Genomic DNA, 21,291 nt, shown 5'->3' with positions numbered 1-21,291 from the left:
TGTAGCGGCCCTTTGAACTTTTTCAATCTTGTCTAAATACTTTTTGAGATGAGGACTCCAGACTACTGATGCATATTCCAGGGTTGGTCTAATGAATGATATTATTATCCTTCTTAGCATGTCTTCATTTATGTATGTGAATGCTATTCTCATATTTGCAAGCAGTGTATACATGTTCCGTACCTTCTCGCTGATGTGGTCAGCCGGAGATAGTCTGTTATTGATAATCACACCTAGGTCTTTCTCTCTTTCTGATGTGTAGAGGGTTTTATTTCCTAACTTATAATCCCAATCAGGTCTTTTTCCACTTTTACCAAACTTGATTACATGACACTTGTCCACATTGAATTCCATTTGCCATGTACTACTCCATTCATGAAGTTTATTTAATTCTTCTTGTAGCTCCCTACAAAAGTCTGTGCTAGTAATTCTCCTTTGTATTTTTGCATCATTTGCAAACATATTCAGATAGCTCTCATTTCCAGTGTTACTGTTTATATCATTTATATACACTAAAAACATGATTGGTGCCAGCACCGAACCCTGTGGTACTCCACTAGTCACTTCTTTCCATGATGAGTAGTTTCCTCTTAGTACTGTCCTCATTTCTCTTTTTATGAGAAAGTCTTGCATCCAACAAAACAGTTTGCCTCGAATTCCTCCTTGATGGTACAGTTTCCATAAAAGTCTTTGATGTGGTATTGTGTCAAAAGCTTTCTTGAAATCTAAATAGATAATGTTCACCCATCCTTCCCTTTCCTGTATTGTGTTTGTTACTCTGTCATAGTAGCTCAACAGATTAGTAACACATGATTTTCCTTTTCTGAAACCAAACTGTCTTTCTGTTATCATACTTTGTTCTTCTCGATGATTTACCCAAGCTTTTCTTATAAGTTTTTCTAATACCTTGCTTACAACACTGGTCAGTGATACTGGTCGGTAGTTGAGAGGATTTTTTCGATTTCTTTTCTTGAATAAGGAGACTATATTTGCTTTTTTCCAAATATCAGGTAGTTTCCCTTGACTCAAGGATTTCTTGAAAATTAAAAATAATGGTTTACTTAACTCCTTTGCACATTCTTGTAATACCCAACATGAAATTTCATCAGGACCACTTGCTTTTCCTCTGTCTAATCTACTTAACTCCTCCTGTATTACTTTTTCTGCTATTTGTATATCTGGTAGTATGTGTGGACATGCTTGTTCCACATAGTCCCTCTCAAAACTTTTTTCTTCTGTAAAAACTAATTGGAAATTCTTATTTAGTGCTTCACAAATATCTTTCTCTTGTGTATAAGTGATTCCCTCGTCCGTAATGGATTGTATTATATCTTTTACTTTGGTTTTGCTTCTGATATAGCTGTAAAACAGCTTTGGTTGATCACTACTTTTATTTATTATATCCTCCTCAAACTGTTTTTGGGCTTCCCCCCTTATTCTTGTATAGTCGTTTCTTGCCTATTTTTTATTATTATACGCCCTTTCATTATTGTGTCTTCTGTATCTATTCCACAACAAATCTCTTCTTTCTTTTGTTTTTTTACATTCTGTATTGAACCATTTCTGTATATTCTTATCTGCTTCTTTGTGCTGTGGGATGTACTTCTGGACTCCTATTTCATAAAATTCACAAAATTGTTTATATACAGCATTTAAATCTTGTCCTCTAAGATCATTTTCCCAATCAACTTCTAAGAAATACTTCTTTAGGTCTTGATAATTTCCCTTTTTATAGTTTAGGCTCTTTTTGTAACTGTCATTGCTGTTTACTATGTCATATGCTATCCTGAAGTTATAATTTAGTACTGCATGATCGCTTTTGCCGAGTGGAGGGTGATATATTAAACTGTCAATGTCATTTTCTTGCCTAGTAAATATTAGATCTAGCACTGAAGGTACATCAAGTCCTCTTTTTCTGGTGGTTTCCCTCACATGTTGCGTTAAGAAAAACTCTTGTACGAGATCCAGGAGCTTTTGGTCCCAACAGTTTTCTTGGCTATTTATATCTAGAGCATTCCAATTTATATTTGTATTGAAGTCCCCAGTTAGTATAATTCTTTCCGATTTCTCTTCCATTTTATGTAGCAATGATCTTATACTTTGAATTGTACTCTCTGCCAGGTCCTCATATTCGTCTCTTTCCCATGTGTTTGATCTGGGTGGCATGTACAAATTGGCTACAATTACTTTACCTTCAGATGTGTCGATTTCTACTGCAATCATTTCTACTTGTGATGGTATATCTAGGTTTATTTCCTTGACTTTTAGATTTTTCTTGGTTAATATTATAATTCCTCCTCCTTTTTTTAAATTTCTGTCCCTTCTCGATATATTGTATTCCTCTAAGTTTAGTATGTCATTGGATATCCTTGGTGTTAATTTTGTCTCAGTTAGGCATATTATTTGTGGTTCATTTTCTCTGACATAATCATTCATCTCTAGTAATTTAGATACCATTCCATCCACATTTGAGTACATCAACTTTATCATCTTGTTTATATACTTGTCATGACATGGTTCTACTACGTTCCTCCTTTTTCTTCCATCCTTTTTGTGTACCACTTTCGTACCTGCAATCCTATTACTTTGTAAAAAAAATTTCTTCTTCTCCTCTTCTGATCTTCCCTCATTTTTTGTTTTTGCTTCCTCCCTTTTCTCTTTCAGTAATTCCAGTTCCTCTTGTGTTAGGCATCTTTTTATCGATACATTTTTGAACTCCTCTTTTTCCATAAGATTCTTTGCATTTTTTAGTATCTCTTCCACAGTGTTTACACTCTGGAAAGTCACCTTTAGAGGTCTTGTCTTGCTTTTCTCGTATTTCCCTAACCTTTTGTGTTTCTCTATGTCTTTACTAAAGATTTCCTCTGATACTTCTTTCAGTAAACTCATTACATTTGCCATCTCCTTTTTGTCTCCTGTGATCTTGTTTTTAACTTCTTCCTCTTCTATACCAGTGATTACTATTGATTTATTTATCTCTACTGAATCTCTGACTAACTTTGGATTGTTTTGGATTATTCTTTTCACTTCCTTTTTAATGCTTTTTTCCTCCACCCTTGTTTCTAAGTCTTTCTTTACTTTCACCACTTCAGCATACGTGGTTTCTACATCATTTTTGTAGCTTTGCACAGCTTCATTCACCTGTGTTATCTTCTCCTCAATATCACTGCTCTGGTCCATAAGACTACTTGCCTGCCTAATTGTCTCTGTGTTATTTTTGAACTCTTCCATAACACTTTCGTGATTGACTACTGTACTTGCCATTTCACTCACTCTCTTCCTAAGCGTACTCAATTCCACTGTTAGTTCACCGATGGTTGTGTCTTTCTTATTGGCCTCCCTTCCTAGTTTTCCTATCTCTTCCTTTTGCAAGTGCATTTGCTTCTTTATTTCATCAATTTCATTTTTGAAATCCATTTCTAGTTTGTGTACACGTTCAACCAGTCTATTGTGAGTCTCCACTTCAACCAGTTCTTGGTAGAAATCATCATTTTGCTTTTTACTTTTATCCCTTTTCTTTTCCAAATTTGTTTTACTGAAGTATGTATTCATTTTGTAATACTAAATGAACAGAGTATGTACTTACAGAGTATGTACACTTTCCCCGTGTTGCTGTAGTCTAAACAAACCCAGCTGACTCAGCACATCGTGGTTCTTGTTCTGTTTGAACCAGTCTTATTTAAACTTATTTTTTCTTTTCCTTTTAATAATGAAAAATCATTTAGTCTAACCTGGTACAGAGCTTGACTCATTCAAAGATACTAATTTGGGTAATGCCACTGGCCGTGTTGGTCTGGTACAGAGCGCCGATGACGGACGTCTACCTCCGATGACTCCGTCTGACTTGTGGAGCATGGTATGCGGGTTGGTAGGTTGGTGACTGGGTGGATGGATTGGTTAGTGTAGGCTGGTTGTTTCACAGGCGGATTAGATGGCGTGGGTGGGCGAGAAGAAGGGAAAGGGTTGTTGGGTTGGTTAAGTGGGGTTCGTGCATTAAATGGGGTGGGTGGTGGGGCTACCTGTAGGACAAGGCAAGAAACGGGTTTGTGTCGTCCTACTTTTGAGACATTCTGTATTGAGTAAGGTTGTGGGTATGTGGGATGATGGGTGGGTGTGTAGGTGGATGGACGGATTGTGGGAAAACAGGCCACTGGGACTAGGTGATATGAGTTAATGTCCGAGTTGGGAAGAGTTTAGTGTGCGGAAAATTGGTCCACAGGGGATATTATTCTGGAATTATGCTGAAGTAGGTATATACTATATATATCCAGTGGGTTACAACAGGTCCATTGTGCAATACGTCTGTTGGTTAAGAGGTCTGTGTTTCAACTGCACGCATCAGTGGGTGATATAACCACGTCGGATAACAGGTTTATGGGGAAAATAGGTTCATTTATGAAAAATACATCCATGGGTATACGTCCATGTAGGAAACCTGTATCCACGGAGAGATTCAAGGTCGACGGAAAAATTGGTCCGTGGGGAGAAAATACATCAGTGGGGAAAATTAGTTTGTGGGAAAATAGAGAAAAGTTGGCGTCTTTGAAAAAAAAAAAAAAAAAGTCGTTAAGGAAAATAGATCCATGGGGGATTGTGCTCCGAGTGGTGAAAATGTCCATTGATAAAAATATTCATGGGGTGAAAATAGGTCCACTGGGGCATACACGTACTGTAAACATACATAGAAATATTTAAAATAAGTGGGACCTAAAATATCCAACTTTTAAGTGACCGTTGCCTTTTAGGCTTACCATTGCACACCTTGGACCAAACAACCATTAGCCAGACTCTATTACCACTTCGTCATCCAGTTATTATATTTCGTAATTTACCTTCATTTAGTCATTTAGGCATAGAAAGCCAACCGAAACGAAAGGAAAAATCCCTGTTTAACTGTGTTGAGCACCTCATTTCTCCACCTCATTCCTCCAAAATTCACAGGCACCCGCTACTCTCTCTCTCTCTCTCTCTCTCTCTCCTGTTAACAAATGAATGTTTCGAACTTGTTCACTCTGTGTTCGCTGGTTCAAACCTACAGGAAGTCGTGGAGTAGAACCAAATATACATATTTGTCACTTGCTTGGCTCTATACGAGGAACAAGTTATTAAATAATCAGTATGATATATTCGTGATGTCACAGTCAAACCTTCAAAGTAAATATTTCTATTGTTTTATCCATTAGTACAAGCCCAAAGCTGAAGGGATATTTTTCGACAGAAATGCATCGAAGGCAACTTCTGTGCTCGTGAATGTGACGCTGCCACATACACGGGTTGGCTGAACGAGGGTGGCTAAGAACTCCTGTCCGCAATAGTACAGTGAGGCCAAGTAAGAACAACATCTTAAGTACAAAAGTACAGGCAGTGAATATTACAAACAGTGGCACCCGCTCGTCCCTCTCTAATGGCACCTGTAAAATAGTGCTATCAATTACTCCCATGCCTTGTGCAGAGTCAGTAACACTGCCCCTCTTGCTCGGTCAATAAACTTAGTGTCAGAACAGTGAACGCCTCACGACAGTGCCTCCTCACCACGGACAGTGTAATAATGCCTTTGCCCTCCTGAACCAGACTTAGATTCCTGTACATCTAGTATCCTGCGTGATACTCTACCCACTAATACTAGCCTTATGTATTGATTTTTGCATATGAGATTGTGTAAGATTGTCTACCTGTTCCACAGCAATTGAATTTGTCAATATACATGTAAGGTTGTTGCCCTGTGTTTTTATGCCCTGTTCCTGTCTTATTTGTCTAAGCTCTGGTCTAGAAAGGGAACCCAGCTGCACTCTAGGCGTTCTAGGGACGGGAAGCCCCCCCTTAAACACCTAGCATAACAGCATATGCCATTACTATATATCACAGTTAGACACTGGAGTACAAATAATCCACGGCTATTACAAGCATGGCAACAGGCAAAAGACAAGTGTAGGACCGAGTCTGGAATGACTCAGCACTCTGAAAGTCCCTCATTGCATTACTATGGTGGTGACAAGTGCAGGTGTTTCAATGTGGCGGCCAAAGTCACAAGTTCGCTGCAGAGGTAGCCACAAGCTTTTTGAAAGTTATTAAATATCCAGATCATTTACACCCTGTTTCCGAAGTTCCTATTGGAATGAAGTGTTGACAGGATCTTTTGTTATTTTTTATAGATTAATGTCGATACTGGGCTTATTTAAAATGTTGTTGTATAAAAATTGAGATATGCACCCCCCTGGAATCCCCCTCCCCAGGATGGAGCCACAGCCCCACCCCCACCACAGGAAGACACCACGGTGGGGCAGGTAAACAGTACGCTGGGTCCGAGTGAGGCAGGCCCAGGTATGCCATGGCCCTTCGCCCCTCTTTCCCTCAACACAACCAGCAGCAACCACTCAGTACCGGCCACCTACATCTCGGCTGGGCCAGCCTTCGCCAGGATCGGGGTGTCCCAAACAGCTCCGCGGTAGTAGCCACCAACCATACTGGGGAAGGATCAGCCACTGTACGTCCTTCTGCTGTTGCCCCCTGCAGCACTGCGGTATCAGCCACCGTCCGTAGGGGGGAAGGGATGGCTACTGTACGCCCTTCCATTGCAGCCACACCTGGAACCAGCTCTAAGGTGGCAGCCACTGTACGCCCCATATTGGACGTGATGGCCACCATACGCACATCGGCTGGTATACCAGAGGAAGGCGGAACTGCAACGTCGGCCACCGTCCGCGTCGGGGATAGGACGACCAGCGTACGCCCTTCGTCTACAGTCTCTAGGGCTTCCCCATCAGAGGAAGTCCTTGGCATGGCCCACCTTCCACCCAGAGGCCGTGTGGGACGATCTCTCCACTCTCCTCACAGGTGTGGTTCCCAGGAGGAAGGAGTGGTGGAAGGGTCCAACTGCAGAGGAGGGGATCCACTCCTTTCAAATTGGCCCTGGATGACACCCGGACCTGATGGACGCCACCCAGAAGGGATGCCACAGACAACCCCTGACAGCACCCCAGTCTAGTGGCAACCGCAGTCCCCAGCCAGCCAGGGACATCCCCCAAACCCCAGGGCGGGACCTCCCGAATTCCTCTCGTCGATGGCCCTCCGCTTGGACAGGAGGCATCAGGAATGACTCCTGACCCTGCTCAGCCCCAGCCCCGAGGGTCACTCTGCAAGTCAAAGCTCCACCAGGAGGGAGCTTCCCTGCAACCCAGACCAGGAACGCGCCCAGGCTAAGACGCCCCCTGTAGTAGTCCCATGCCCTCTATGTGAAGGCATGCCAGTGGGCCAGCCCTCTATGCCTAGACACCACCGTAATTGAGCCCAGGTTTCATCAGCCCAAGAAACTCTCTAGTGCAATCTCAGTATCACACCAGGAAACAGACTGACAGTACCTGTGTTATGGGTTTGAACTCAGAGCAGTAATACAGTGAAAACTGACAGTGAACTTGGCATACAGTGCAAGTTACCTAAGTCCAGAAACTAAGAATGATACACAAGGACTGTGGGGAGAAAGGACTATATGGACTGCATCTCCAACGCCAATGTATTATTGGTGTATATTACTCAATGAGGGTAATCACATTGTATGTGTTGTGTGCTGTATATACTGCCCCTAATAAGCCTGTCACTGTACCTATGCTCTGTATTGTGTATGATTGTATGTATATTGTTAGGAAACCGAATTAAGGCAATATATGCGTTAAGGTACCCTGCCGAGTTTTTATGCCCTGTTCTTCTGTTAAGATGCTTTAGTTCCAGTCTCAAAAGAGGACCCCGCTCAGTAGCTAGTGTCTTTAGGGGGAAAAGTCGACCAAAAACACCTAGTATAACAAAAAATACTCGTAAATAGGGGGTTCGTGTTATGCAAGGTTTCCCGTCCCAAGAACACTTATGATATAGCCGGGTTCTTTATTTCGACCGGAGCTAGGATACACCAAAAGAGGAACAGGGTATAAAAACTCTGGGCAACTACCTTATACATATATTACTATATCCTTCCTTACAATACAGACAAGACACACACTACTCTATACAATGTCAAGGAGTGTTAGACAGGACTCGGACTGGCAGGTGTATTATGTATATCTCACAGGATACTCACAGTCGTGAGGATATAGGACAGACACTGTAAACACTTGGCTAGGGGATATACACAGTTTTAATCTGGGGCTGCATGTATCTCACAGGATAGGTGTCAGTGTCCTGCTTTACACTAAGTAATGGTGGAGTAGCATTTCTAATGTTATGAATAGACAGGTATATGTGCTCTGTGTATTTATGATTTGAACACCGTCTTGTCACTCACTATTTCCACTACTCACTATGTGGGCACTATGTTCAGTTTTTATATCACAGTCACTGTTGGTGGGGAATCGTCGAGGGCTCGGGCTGGGCAGAGGTTGCCCGAGGACTCGCAGGTGTCAGCCAGGTGTAAGTAGGGTCTCCTCTGGTGTCTTCTCTGCCAGAAGCCACAGGGCTACCTGCAGAGGTGTCATTACCCATCGTGGAGTGGGGTCTGGTGTAGTAAAGGGCCCCTCACTGGTGGGGCTGGGCAAGGGAGTCTGGCCCCTTGGGCTGAAGCCGAACAACTCCTGTAGGCACTCCTGTCTGCGCTGGGTTGGAGAAGGGCGTTGCCATCATCTGTGACTGGGAGGGTCATGCCCCAGGGTACTGGGGGCACTGTCGAGGGTCCGTTGCCTGTGGTCTCTCTTCCATTGCACCGCCGCCAGGGTCAGACTGTGGTGCCACCTTCGGCAGGAGTCTGTCAGGGTCTGCTCTCTCTCTGGTGCTGGCTGGAGGGCGTAAACCCCTGGGGACAACACAGGGCCACTCCACCAGTCCTCTAGCCTGAAGTTCTCCATCTGGGGGCTGCCTTGGGTTGCAGAGATAAAGATGCGACTCGCTCTGCCACAGCAGGGGCAGGCTGAGCAAGGGTCACCCTCACATTGTGAAGTCACGGGGTGAAAGACTTTTAACCCCTTAACAGCGGGGCGTCACTTTCGTGACACTCAGGAACAAGGGATCATACAGCAGGGTGTCACTTTTGTGATTCTGTGTTATTTTGAATTCGCCTGGCTTTCAAGTGGTGCCTTGTATCATCTATTAGTACTATCAGTGTCCAGCTATACTCAGTTCTGCTAATGTCACCTGTACTTCCATTCACGGTTGACAATTTAGCCATTTTTCTCCTGTCCTTGACTCCTCCCCTCCTTACCTTACCCTCTCCTCCCACCTGACCAGCTGCACTGCACTACACAAATGCTGGACGGATTTTTCCACTCATTTTATCCATTGAAATGTGCCCTTTGCCCTATTCTTGTACAAATTAATATATAAAAGAAAGAGAAAAGGTAATTGATACTGCCATACATCTGGAATGGGCTAATTATCACCTGTTAACACCTCACATACACTCGTTCGCTAATTTTTCCTGTTTATTTCCCCTTGAAATATGCCGTATGACCTGTTCTCATAATAAAAATTCATATAAGAAAGGAAGGGAGAACCCTAAGTGATATTTACATTCAGCTGGAACTACCTAATTTATTATGTATTGTTAGATTTCCTGCCAATCATTTCATAGCATATATATTAGTACCTGTCACCACGCTGACATTGGCAGCCCTTCACTGCCCCTAGGCTAGCAACAACATTTAGTTTACTGTCGTCTTTCAAGGTGAAACCATGTCGGATTCACGCCTGTCCAATTCAGCCGCATTTTAGCCCCATGCAAAGGGCCCTATGACCTCTACCCCTACTAAACCTCGTGTGGAAAGGGGTAAAGGGTTAAGTGACTGCTGTGGAACATGAACTGGCTAATTTATTAATGAAAATGATGAACAGTGACTACGATGTTTTTGGTGACTCTGAAACAGTGCAAGTGGAAATGTAAATAATGTGTAAACAGCACGTGAAAGCAATGAATGTAAATATAAGTGAACAGTGGAAAATAGTTTTATAAGTTACTGTAAATGACAATGCATAACATAGTGTAAATAAAATTGAAATGTAAATAATGTAAATAATATAGAGAATGTAAATAGAAATGTAAATGAGTAGTAATATAATACGAGTATATATACTTGGAGTAATGAAAGTGAAAGTTTCACTCTAGCATGTATGAATACTATGAGTTATGGACCTGGAGCGGTGGCGTCTTCGCCGTGGGTCTACCCCTCAGAGGCTGTCGAAGAGAAGAGGAGGACAGCATAGGGGCCAAACCACCGCAAACCTCCCCCCGGCCCCTCACGGGGCTCGAGTACCTGGGAATGGCTTCGGTCGCCCCGGCAAGTACCACATCTCCCAACACAACACACACAACAATACCGTTTTTTCTACACCGAGAAATGACTCCCCGGCTGTCATTTCTCGACGACTTCTCTAGCCGGGGACATTGAGAGCAATCCAGGACCCACCAACAAATACATATGTCCAACATGCTCAAAACCTATCATGTCGAACCGACAGACAAAGAGTTCAGTTCAATGCAACTCTTGCAAGAACTGGACCCATTACACCTGCACAACACTTGCATCCAGGAAACATTACACAAACACCTGGATCTGCTCCTTATGCTCCTTCCCCCCACCCATCAACCCCCCTTCCAATCCTACTCCTACTTCCTTCACACCTCCACAGCCAAACCCACGGATCCCTCCCACACCATCCAGTCCCCCAATTCCTCCCATTCCAACCCATCCTAATCCACTTCAACCCCTACCTCCATCACAACCTCCTCCTTCCCCTTCCCCTCCACCCACACCACCTCCCCCCCGTGCTGCAGCAGCCGACACACATCGCACACACAACATAAACAACCTTCAGTTAAACATAGATGGCATAAACACCAAAATACATGAACTCACACAATTCATCAAACAACAGAACATACACATTGCCATCTTACAAGAAACAAAACTACACAGAGCACAGAAAACACCAACATTTCATAACTTCACCACCATGCGACAAGACCGGGCCGATGGCGGTGGCGGTGGACTCATCACCCTGGTACACAAATCCATCAACTTTGCAGATACCAGTGCACACACAAAGTCACTTCTGCCCCCACATGACACCACAACAGAAATACAATCAATTAAAATACGCACTGGTAACAAATCACACATAACAATCGCTAACACATACATTCCCCCCCAATCGTCCCCCACAGTACCACACAATTACTCTCCACAGATACACCACATCACTAACATACCCAGCATCATCCTGGGTGGTGATTTCAACGCCAAGTCGTCGGCCTGGCATGTCAACAACCCTGACACAGACAGAGGGCTGGTACTACAATCCCAGACAGATCATCTTTTCATACTACACAGTCTAGACCATCATACCCATATCCCACACCAAGCCCTCTTCCTCCCATCATCTCCAGACATCACCTTCTGCTCGCCAAACCTCGCTCCCACTACATCATGAAGAGTGGTCAAAACCCTAGGTTCTGATCACCTCCCAATCATCATCACTACCAAAACCAGAATCATCCCAGCTGGCCACAAACACACATACACTAATTATAAGAGAACCAACTGGGAGGCCTTTGTATCTGAAACAGAACAACATTTAGAAACATTAAACAGTACACCCATCACAAACATCAACACCGCTGTGCACACTTTCAATACAATCATACAAAACGCAAACAAAAGACACATCCCTAGAGGCAACAGAAAGAGACACAACCCCAACTTCACACCAGAAATTCAAGGCCTCATCAGACAACGGGACACACTGCGACACTCCCCAACACCCCATACACAAGACACCATACTACAAATACAAGAACTCAACACTCAGATAAACAGCAAAATATCAGAACAGCAAACACTAAACTGGAAAAATTACCTCCAAACACTTGACCACAAAACAAACATCAGCAAACTTTACAAAACACTAAACAGCATCACACTTTCCAACAGCAACACCACACAGTCACATGCTACCATCACAACAACAGAAACCATACCCTCAAACAAACAACAAGCAAACACTCTCATCAATCACTTTTCACAAGTCAGCCATCTAACCCTCCATCCGGAAGACCGACGTATCATCAGACGTAAGAGACAGTTCCCCACAGACCCAGACTACGCACCTTTCACTTACAACCAGACGAAGCACATCATTAACAGCCTCAAGCACTCATCTGCCTGTGGACCAGACAACATAAGCAACATTCACCTTAAACACCTAGGACCACAAGGCATACAAGCACTCACCAACATATCAATCTACAGCTACTCACACAACATAATACCCAACATCTGGAAGCATGACAATATCATCACTATCCCTAAACCCAACAAAGATCCCACGTTACCCTCCTCACATCGCCCCATCACACTACTCTGCACCCCTTCTAAAGTCACCGAACGACTGATACTACAACTAGTCACACCTCACATTCCCCTAGCCCTGTCACAACATGGCTTTAGGCCACTACACTCCACAAACACCCTTCTTACAGACCTTAGACAGAGAGTTTTCGATGGCATAAATTCAGCTAGGCCACCACACAGAACAATCCTAGTCACACTAGACATTAGCAAAGCTTTTGATGCCATCCCCCGCCACAACCTCACAAACAGAATACTCAACACAAACATGCACAATAACACAAAAAGATGACTGGCAAACTACTTAGCAGGCAGATGTGCACACGTAACATTTGCCGGTCAGTCTTCTAACATCAGAAACTTCACAAACGGTGTCCCCCAGGGATCTGTTTTGTCCCCTACACTCTTTAATCTATACATGCACGACATACCCACACCCCACACACCACAGATACACATAGCTTCCTATGCAGATGATATGACACTTACATGTACACACCAAAACGCAAACACAGCTGCACACATCATTCAACCTTACCTCAACACACTACATGAATGGTTCACCACAAACAGGCTCAAAATAGCCCCAGCCAAATCTACAGTGACTCTTCTCACAAACTGGACAGCAGAACATAGTCACATCCCACACATCACCATAAACAACACTCCCCTACCACACACACACACACACACACACACACACACACACACACACACACACACACACACACACACACACACACACAATCCTTGGTGTAACATACATCAATGTCATTTAAACAACACATCACACACATTAAAAATAAAATAACACCAAGACTCAATGCTTTGAGGTCACTTGCCCATACAACATTCGGACACAACAAAGAAACCACCACCACAGTATACAAACAATACATACGTTCAGTGATGAATTATGCAAGCCCTGCCTGGGCTTCTAACCTCACCAAAACACACTACAACACTCTACAGACCATACAGAACAAGGCCCTAAAAACTAATCACAGGCTGCACAGCTACTACACCCACAGACCACCTACATCAAGAAACCAAAGTCCTCAAAGTCAAGGATCACCTAGATATGAGAGGCACCCAGTTTCTTGCTGCAGCCTCCACAAACCCACAACATCCACTACAATACATGGCAGCACATCCACCCACACCAAGGAACATCAAAACAACACCCAGCACACAATATCATACACAAATACCGTCATCTCTCCCCCCTCGCCCACCTCAGACCAGCTTCCAGAAACATATCCACACTCAGATCAGTCGCCTCTCCATTCAGTCACTGAAAGACAACACACAGCTGCATGCACGGCCTCCTGACATCCACCCTTCTGAATCCTATCTTCCTTGTGAGGACAGGGTCCACCTGGCCAGGCTAAGATGTGGGCACCATCCAGCCCTCTTAAGCTACCAGAAGAGGCTGGATGACTCCGTCGCTGATGCCTGTCCAGGTTGCAACACAGCACCCCATACTATTAAGCACATTATGGAAGACTGCATTGCACACAATTACCTACGCCAACAACACAACATACACTCTTTGAGAGCCCTGTGGGAAAGCCCGTTCTCGGCCATGGCCTTCCTAAGGGACTCGAGGCTGTTCGGCCAGACTGCCTAGGGAACAACAACTACTACTACTACTATGAGTTATGAAAGTGACAGTGAACGTGTCAGATTTGCTCTGAACGCTAGTATACAGGACGAGAAAGTGAATGCCTGGAGTGAAAATAAACTACTAGTACTGAAAGAAACTTATAGATAAATATTGTATATATAAATAAGTGTAATAAAGTACTAGGAATATAAACTGTGAGTGTGTTTATAAATAATAAATGACAGCTCCGCCTCAGAATACTTCCGGGGAACCAGCATGGGAGGAAAGCTTGTATGCGCTCGTAATATACCTTGTTTTCACAGTGTTTTTTTTTTTTTTTTAATATGGAGTCCAAACGACTTGAAAATCATAGAATAGTGTTTGTAGTTATAATACCAGGCAGTGATAACCATATTACGGGGTATCGGGAAGTGTAAAGTGGAGACTTCGTTACCCAACTTCAGAAGTCTCCACAAGTCCTATGGTACTCGACGACAGCTCAACAAACATTCCAGGAGCAAGCTGAAGGTATGTGACATATGCCTATATAATTATAATATTCTTGGACTAATAATTAACCCCGCGGTTTAGGGGTTAAGGTGTCTCTCCCTGGCGCGGCTACAGGCCGTCGCTGAGGTCCTGTGGGCAACAGGAGGAGGGCGGCTACAGGCCGTCCCTTTCCTGTCGGTGCTGCTACTGGCCGTCACTTGTCCACAGGCATGGCTACAGGCCATTGCCGGTGTACCGTATGAGAAGCGACGGGTAGGCATGGAGTGGCTACAGGCTGTCATCAGTGTTGTGCTCCTCGAGGCTACTGCAAAAGGAGATAGGGTGTACCGTTCTCTCCCCAAGTGCGGCTGCAGGCCGTCACTGGTTCTGCAGGGGGGGTGGGCAGCACTTGGAGTGGCTACAGGCCGTCTCTTTAAAGGCACGGCTACAGGCCGCCGTGTTATGGTGTGGATACAGGCCGTCCCTTTATATGTGCAGCTACAGGCCATCTCTACAGTATATATGCAGCTACAGGCCATCACTGGGGTGCTGCCAGGAGCTGGGTTTTCAGCTCCACCCCGATCCTGGTGAGGGCTGGCTCGGCAGAAAGGTAATGTACACGGACTGCAGTGTTGGTGTCAGGCACGCTCTGTGGAACAGGGGCACATGGCCTTATGGAACGTATGCCCATATCAAACGCCCTCGGAACCCCTCCATAGTCGCCTCCTGGGGGTGTTATTGTGTCCCCAGTTGCCACGGCTGGTATTTCACCACCGTCTTGGTGGGAAAAGTCACGTCCCTGTGGCCGAAGGTAGTAGGTCTTGGTGGTGGTGGTCCTGTGGGCTGGAGTCAGGTGCTGGAGGAGGGTGGTCCATTGTGAGGTGGCCAGATTTTGGTCATGGTGAGGGATGCAGGTGATGTAGAGGGTGGAGGTTTGGGATGCTGTGTGGAGGAGTTGAATGAGGTGATGAGGCCCATGGACGCACTGCTTCCTGCCGTAGGTCGGGGCCTAGGCGGCGCATTGTATCCTCATGGCTGGAGATGGTCGCTGTTCAGAGGGCCTCAGCTGATTGCTGGCGACCGGTGAGGTGGTGGAAATTTTATGCTTAGGATAGGTCCAGGTGTTATCCCCTGGGATAGGGGCAGGTGGATATTTCAATTGGGCCTGGTGTAGCATGAGGGTGATGGGGGTTGTATTGGGGGTGTGGGGGGTGGGGGTGATTTGATCTGGTGGTGGAGGTGAGGTGGGAGGAGTAGGGGAGGGGGTGGTGGAGTATTTGGCTGGTGGGCGTGAGAGACGGCCGGAGTTGGTGATGGTGGTTTTGAGGGTGGGTATGGGTGGTGAGGGGGAACAGCAGCCATGTGGTGCCATCCAGGTGTTTGGTGATGGGGTGGCGTAGGTGGTGGCAGAGGGCTGTGCTCGTGGTGTGGGGTGGGCGGTGGGTGTGGCGCGAGGGTATGGTGCGAGTGTGGGGGTGGTGGCAGGTGGTGTGCAGTTCTGGAAAAGTGGTGGAGTGGTTGGGGTGGATTTTGGGCCCCCGGATCTGATGGCTGTGTTGGCGGCAGTGGTGGGGTGGCAGGAGCTGAGGTACGGTGTGGCGGGTGGTGTGTAGCGTCGGAGGTGTGGAGAGGTGGCCGTGGGTGGGTGGGGAATCTCTTGGTTGTGTGGCTGGGCCTGCGATGGTGACATAGTGGTGGGAGGTGAGGCATCACGTGAGGTCGTTGGGGATGAGTTGAGAGTCCATGGGGATGGTGAGGTTGAGGGTGGGGTGGGGGAGGTAACCGAGGAAAGGGAGGTGGGTGACAGGGAAGAGGAGGAGGGCGTGATAGGGCAGACGTATGAGTTAGTTGTGTTGCCAGGGAAGGTGAATGGTGGTGTATTATGCCGGGCGGGAGAGAGGGTGTGGCGTGGCCGGGAGGTGGCGTGTGAGGTGGGTGGTGAGGGGTGATAGGTGGGAGACAACAGACAGGAGATAGTTGCCGGAGGTAGGTTAGGGGAGGATAAGGTATGGGTTCTGGGGGGCCTGTTAAGGGAAAGGCAGGCTCTGTGTTGAGAGAGAACAGGATGGGAGGAGGCGATGGTAGTGGAGAAAGCGGTGTGTGGTGGAGTGGGAAGGTTAGGAATAGGAGAGGGTAAAACAGAAGATGCAGTGGGAGGAGAGTAAAATGAGGTGTTCCGTCTCCCCCTGTCGTAGACTGGGGGCGATGTTTTTGTGAGGTGACCCCCGCCAATATGGGGAGGTGCGTGGGCAGCGTAGGGCGTCTTCTCTGTCAAGCTCTGCCTCCTGTGCGCCTTTTTTGTCAAGCTCTGCTTCCCCCAGGCTCAGGTTAATTGGTGTCCTTGACACCTTCATTGTGTGGTAAGGAGACTTGTAGGCGCCCTGGGTCGTTGTCCTGCACTGGGCAGCTTTTAGCTGCTCACGAATGTCGTGAATAGGGCATCTGTGGCTGCAGGCAGAAAATTCCCATGGGTTAATGGAGATGATATTAGAAAGGTTTGCGTGGGTGTGGGGCATCGTCCTCTGTTTGGGGAATTTATGGACTGCGCCGATGTGTTGTGGGGTGGGGTAGGTGGCTAGGAGGCATCTCATCAGTTGGATATCTTTATCCAGGTCTCCCATTGGCTCATGTAATATTAAATGTACTTTGATGGAACTGGGGAGAATCCTGAGAAGTATGTTAAACATAAGCTGTTCCTGCATTGCTGCATCAGTCTCCGGGTATGTGGCGGTGATGAGTCGCCTGGCCTGGATGAGAGTGTCATCCAGGTCTCCGTCATGGGTTAAACTATCGAGTTGTGAGAGAGCTACAACTCTTCCCAGAGAAGGTGTGATGTCTTGTATCACTATCTCGGTAAAAGTTGCCCATGTCAGTTCAGGGACGACTTTGGTTGCGATGCTGGCCGCTGCTTTGCCCAAGAGTGGTAGGGTGACTGCTATCTTTTGTCTATCATCCTCGAATCCTATGTCTAGCAGCAGTCTGACTATGGATAGGTATGTGTGGATGTCATATTGCTCCTGGTCGAATTTAGGTAATGGTACATGGGGTTTTGTTGCCATTTTGCTGTTGCCCCTGTTTTGCTCCTCTCTGTATTCTGCACAGGTCAAGAACCACCGCTATCCACCAGTGTTATGCTAGGTGTTTTTAGGGCGGCTTCCCGTCCCAAGATCACCTCTGATATAGCCGGGTTCTTTATCTAGACCGGAGCTAGGATACACCACAGGAGGAACAGGGTATAAAAACTCTGGGCAACTACCTTATACATATATTACTATATCCTTCCTTACAATACAGACAAGACACACACTACTCTATACAATGTCAAGGAGTGTTAGACAGGACTCGAACTGGCAGGTGTATTATGTGTAACTCGCAGGATACTCACAGTTGCGAGGATGTAGGACAGATGCTGTAAACACTTGGCTTGGGGTTATACACAGTTTTAGTCTAGGGCTGCATGTATCTCACAGGATAGGTGTCAGTGTCCTGCTTTACACTAAGTAATGGTGGAGTAGTGTTTCTGATGTTATGAATAGACAGGTATATGCTGTCTGTGTATTTATGATTGGAACGCTGTATTTGTCACTCACTATTTCCACTATTCATTATGCGGGCACTATGTTCAGTTTTTATATCACAGTCACTGTTCGTGGGGGATCGTAGAGGGCTCAGGCTGGGCAGAGGTCACCCGGGGACTCGCAGGCGTCAGCCAGGTGTAAGCGGGGTCTCCTCTGGTGTCTTCTCCGCCAGAGGCCACAGGACTACCCGCAGAGGTGTCGTCGCCCATCATGGACTGGGTTGGACATAGTAAAGGGCCTCTCACTGGTGGGATTGGGCACAGGAGTCTGGCCTCTTGGACTGGAGCTGAACAACTCCTGTAGGCACTCCTGTCTGCGCTGGGTTGGGGAAGGGCTTTGCCGTCGCTTGGGACTGGGAGGGTCATGCCCCGGGGTACTGGAGGCATTGTCAAGGGTCCATTGCCTGCGGTCTCTCTTCCGTTGCACCGCCGTCAGGGTCGGACTGTGGCATCGTCTTTGGCAGGAGTCTGTCAGGGTCTGCTCTCTCTCTCTCTGGCGCTGGCTGGAGGGCATAAACCTCTGCGGACAACACAGGGCCACTCCACCAGTCCTCTAGGCTGAAATTCTCCTTCTGGGGGCTACCTCAGGTTGGATAGAGGCACGACTCGCACTGCCACAGAAGGGGCAGGCTGAGCAACGGTCGCTTTCACATTGCAGACACAGGGGGTGAGAGACTTTTAAGGTGTCTCTTCCTGGTGCAGCTACAGGCTGTTGCCAAGGTCCCGTGGGCAACAGGAGGAGGGCGGCTACAGGCTGTTGCCAAGGTCCCATGGGCAACAGGAGGAGGGCGGCTACAGGCTGTCCCTTTCCTGTCAGTGTGGCTACTGGTCGTCACCGGGGCCCGACATCCTGACGGGACTGTGGATGGAGTGCGGCTACTGGTCGTCACTTGTCCACGGGCATGGCTGCAGGCCGTCGCTGGTGTCCCGTATGAGGAGCGACATGTAGGCAAGGAATGGTTACACGCTGTCACTGGTGTCATGCTCCTCGATGCTACTGCAGAAGGAGAGGAGACATACTGTTCTCTCCCCAAGTGCAGCTGCAGGCCGTCAATGGTTCTGCACGGGGGGTGAGCAGCACTTGGAACGGCTACAGGCCGTCACGTATGGTGCGGCTACAGGCCGGCATTGGGTTCCGGTCTAGAAAGAGAATCCAGCCACACACATGGCGTTCGAGGAACGGGAAGCCGACTGTTATGCTGGGTGCTTTTAGTCCGACCTCTTGTCCTAAGAACACCAGCGACTGAGCGGGGTCTTCTTTCCAGACCGGAAGTAAAGCACCCACAAAGGAACAGGACATAAAAACCAGGCAGTACACCTTAACACATCTATTGTCTTAATTCTTACACCATTACAATATACACAGAGAGATAATGGATATGTTTGGAGACAGGAAACACAGAGTTAGCCTTTAATACAAATGATTATGGTTACCCTCACAAGATGTCACTCTTCACTTATACATGAATATTGGGTTTTAATATTACAATACCCGTATACCGTTTCTAGGCAGGGATGTCGTTTTATATATTAAGTTCAATACACCAGGAGAGGACGTGACCAAGAGCTGGGGGAATGAATATTACCATAAGTGGGTAGGGTGCGGGTCGCAACACTCGAGGAAGTCACTTAGTCACAATAGCACTAGTTCACAGGTTTTTGATGATTCCTGCACACCACTGATCTCAACCCACGATTTCTATAAGTTCTCCCGTATATAGTTATTGGTCTTTTCTACTCTGCCAAGTATCGGGTCTCCATACACTATGGGTAACTTTAGTCACTTACATATTACTTGGAGCTTCACTGTCACTTATCATTGTGCACTTCTATATTGACTGTTCATGGCACTAGCATTATTAGTCACTGTATACCCGTATTTTCCTAGGCATCACCTGCTGCGTGTCCGAGGCGTGAGAGAGGGGCCCTACGGGGAGCCCTTCTGGAGGGGGCAACGCACTGCCCGCAGGGGTGTCACTGCCCAGGTCGTAGTCGTCGTTGGGGTGCAGGGAGGCCCTCCTGTCTGGGGGCCTTGACTTGAGAGGAGGCCCTTGCACTGGGGCCTCTTCGGTGGGGTGCAGGGAGGCCCTCCGGTCTGGGGGCCTTGACTTGAGAGGAGGCCCTTGCACTGGGGCCTCTTCGGTGGGGTGCAGGGAGGCCCTCCGGTCTGGGGGCCTCAACCTGAGAGGTGGCTCTCAGGACTAGGGCCAAACAGTTGCAGGAGGTGGGCCTGGTGCCTCTGGCTCCGAGGAGAGAGAGAGCCCAGGTTGTCTGAGCCTAGGGGCTGCTGGCCAGACCTGGGAGTCCAGGGACTGTGGCCACCTACAGGAGAAAGCGCCGTCAGGGTGAACTGTGGCGTCGCCTCCGTCGGATGTCTGTCAGGGACAGGGACCTCCCAGGGGTAGATGATAGGGCTTGGACTGGGCCACGCCACCACTCTGACAGCACCTCCAGGGAACCGCTCCTGTTGGGAGACAAAGGGCGTCCTACACAGCCGAGAGGAAAGAGGTTGCACAAGGGACCTCCTGCTTCGGGCCTTCGGAATCATGAATGAGGGGCCTACGGTGGCCACGCCCTCCCCGTCATGTACGGTGGCTGTGAACGCGGTTTCGTGACTCCTTGGGCTCGCAGCTGAAGGGCGTATGGTGGCTGCTCCTTCCCCTGCACGTACTGAGACAGTGCTGGCAGTGCTGCTCCCGAAGGAGGAAAAGGCAGGAGAGGGGTGCATGGAGGCAGTGCCCTCTCCAGTGCGTGCTGAGGCCGTAGCCGAGGGTCTACTTACCCTTGCACGCACAGTGGCCAGAGCTGTGGGCCTGCCTGCCTGCCGGGAAGTAACTGAAGGGCGTATGGTGGCCGCTCCTTCCCCGTCACGTACGGTGGCCGTGAACACAGTGTTACTCCCGTAGGAGGAAAAGGCAGGAGAGGGGTGCACAGGGGCAGCTCCCTCTCCAGTACGTACAGAGGCCGTAGCCGAGGGTCTACTTACCCTGGTACATACAGTGGCCAAAGCCATGGGCCTGCCTGCCCTTCAGGAAGTAACTGAAGGGCGTATGGTTGCCGCTCCTTCCCCATCACGTACGGTGGCCGTGAACGTGGTGTTACTCCCATAGTAGGAGGGAATAGTGGATGAGGGGAGTACGGTGGCCACTCCCTCCCCGTCACGTACGGTGGCCGTGATCGCGGTTCCACTACTCCTCTCTCTGCCAGTCGGGGCGCGTTCAATAACTAACGCCCCGAGGCCGTCCCCAGAGGTGGCTGTGACTTGAGGGCGTACGGTGGCTGCTCCCTGCCCAGGT

Source organism: Coenobita brevimanus, chromosome 65 (assembly GCF_032717465.1).
Source record: "Coenobita brevimanus isolate Jiangsu-jjx chromosome 65, ASM3271746v2, whole genome shotgun sequence".
NCBI classification, from domain to species: Eukaryota; Metazoa; Arthropoda; class Malacostraca; order Decapoda; family Coenobitidae; genus Coenobita; species Coenobita brevimanus.
Note: the sequence above shows the minus strand (reverse complement) of the source record.